Genomic DNA, 2,866 nt, shown 5'->3' on the forward strand with positions numbered 1-2,866 from the left:
AAATCAAGGAAGTTCAGCTACACAACAGAGCTACAACTCTCGCATCTGTGATAGAAAATTTTACTTACCCATAATAAATTAACATTTCAAGAACAGCAGGGACATTCGGTTTTAAAATAAGCAACACTTACTACTCATTTTAAGCTTTCTTCCCACTTCCCACCCCTCTTCTATTTGTGACTTAGCATTATCCAGTAGAAACACAGCTTCCTTTAAAACTGCCTGAGTTTTGCATTGGTATTTCTTATTTTAATTTTTATTTTATTTTGGTTGGCTTTTCTTTCTGTAGCAAGACTGTCAAGGAGCCTGGATATTTCAAGCTCATACACATCCATGGCCAGTGTCTCACTGTGCTCAAAGAACTTAGCAATGGATTTCATTAACTTAGGCTTCATGCTACTGCTTCATTCTCCCAATGATGAAGGTCAGCTTCGGGGTGTATTTCTCAACAAACCTTTTGATGAAGGACATCTGCCATCTATCATAAGGATCTATCCTGTGGCCTTCAAGAAAGATGTTCTCCTTGAATGTAGTGTAAACGGTCAGGATTCCCAACAAAACAGAATATGATACACAAAGCCAAAAACAGGCTTTGATTCTGGAAAGGGGTGCATGTGAACTCAAACCAAAGCCACTTATGGTAAAGAAAGAGGAGATAGTACAGCTGGTGAGGCGACTGTCAATTAGACTAAAATTTTCCACATGCTTGTCCTTTTCCATAAATACGTTTTTGGCAGAAGCATCCAAAGTATTTTTCACACCTGATTCATACCACTGTCTAGTTTTTACAGGCTTCTTATCAATATTCCACTTTTGCAACAAACCGCTGCAATTTCTGCTTGTCCTGCAGCTGGGACCACTGCCACCACTTCTCCCACCCTGATGCTTCCACCAAATTCTCTGCCCTTGCTTCTCCCACCCACTGACTTATCAGAAGCACATTCCAATTGTTTACCTGCCCCCCCCCCCGCAATGTTGTGTGTGAGTTTTTAGTACTGGTCTTCATACAAAGTTCACATATATTGTTTTTCACACTAGACATTTCCCCTCTCCTTTACCAATCCCTCCCTCCACCCATCAAATTGTGTGACCCTGTGATTAAGTGCCTCCCCGCCCCATTCTTGGATCCTCATACATGCTCTACAATAATGGTCCCATATGGTATTTGTTTGTATGAGACTGAGTTAGTCAGTTCAGTCTGACTAAGAGTGATGCAAATCAAAACCACAATGAGATACCATCTAACCCCAGTAATGCTCTCCAGTCCCTCCCACGTTAGGTAGTCATTTGCAAAATCATTGCTCCTGCAGGCTACATAGTAGTCCATTGTGTGAATGTACCATAAATTCTCAATGCATTCGATTGTCATTGGACCTTTGGGCTGTTTACATGTTCTTGCTACGGTGAATAATGCAGCTATGAACACTGGTGTACAAGTCTCTGTTTGTGCCTCAATTATCATTTTCTTTTTTTTAATTTAGGTTGTTTATTTTTCATTTCAATGAACATCTACAGAGATTTTGGGATTCCATTCATTCATTGTTTTCTTAGGGCATATTCCAAGCAGTGGATTAGCTAGGTTATATGGAATCTCTGTGTCCAGCTTTTTGAGGAAATGTCCAACTGCCTTCCAGAGTGGCTGTACCATTTTACAATCCCACAAAAAATGTGTATGAGTTCCCATTTCACCACATTTATCACTAGCTACTCTGCTAAGACAAATTAAAATATTACAATGAAATGTGTGAGGAGCTGGAGTCAGAAAATCAAAAGAGCCAAACTCGCTCAGTAGTTCTTAGGATCAAGGAACTGAAGAACAAATTCAAACCTCTAGTTGCTATAATCAAGGATGCTTTAAGCAGAATATTAAATGATCCAGGAATCACTAAAAGAAGATGGAAAGAATATACTGAGTCACTTATATCGAAAGGAATTGGCAGACACAGAAGAATTTCATGAAACAACGTAAGAGCAAGAGCTTATGGTGATGGAGGAAGAAGTTCAGACTGCTTTGAAGGAAATAGCAAAAATAAGGCCCCAGGAATGTATGGTATGCCAATTGACATATTTCAGCTAACAGATGCTGCCCTGGACGTGCTGAGCAAGTTGTGCCAAGAAATCTGGAGAACAACTACTTGGCCAACTGACTGGAAGAGATTTATATTTGTTCCCATCCCAAAAAAGGGTGACCCAACTGAGTGTGGAAACTATAGAACAATATCATTGATTTCACATGCAAACAAGATTCTGCTGAGATTATCCAAAAACGACTGGAACAGTACATCAGCAGAGAACGCCCAGAAGTCCGGGCTGGGTTTAGAAAGTGTCGTGGTACTAGCGATATTGTAGCTGATATTAAATGGATCTTAGCTGAAAGCAGGGAATACCAGAGGAACGTCTATCTGTGTTTCATTGATTATGCAAAGGCATTTGACAGTGTGGATCATAACAAACCGTGGCTGACTCTGAGAAGAATGGGAATCCCAGAACATTTAATCATGCTAATGGGAAACCTATACTTGGACCAAGAGGCAGTCATCAGAACAGAGCAGGGTAACACTGCATGGTTCAAAATTGGGAAGGGTGTATGACAGGGATGTGTACTGTCTCCATACCTTTTCAACCTGTATAGAGAACAGATCATCCAAGAGACTGGTCTCTATGAGGAGAAATGTGACATCAGGATTGGTGGAAGATCTACCAATAATCTGCATTATGCAGATGACACAACGCTGCCTGCTGAAACGGAAGAGAACCTGAAGTGCTTGCTGCAGAGGGTCAAGGACTGCAGCCTTCAGTATGGACTGAGGCTCAATGTCAAGAAGACAAAGATTCTCACCACTGGACAAATTGGCAGCATCAGGAT

At 40.9% G+C, this 2,866-nt stretch overlaps 1 pseudogene; it reads right to left on the reverse strand.

Moving 5' to 3' along the window:
* Positions 1-212: 212 nt before the first annotated feature.
* LOC102851147 overlaps positions 213-2,866 on the reverse strand; it is a 5,711-nt pseudogene continuing 3,057 nt past the window's right edge.

This window comes from Elephantulus edwardii, unplaced genomic scaffold (assembly GCF_000299155.1).
Source record: "Elephantulus edwardii isolate Elephantulus edwardi_28Jun2011 unplaced genomic scaffold, EleEdw1.0 scaffold00667, whole genome shotgun sequence".
Classification (NCBI taxonomy): Eukaryota; Metazoa; Chordata; class Mammalia; order Macroscelidea; family Macroscelididae; genus Elephantulus; species Elephantulus edwardii.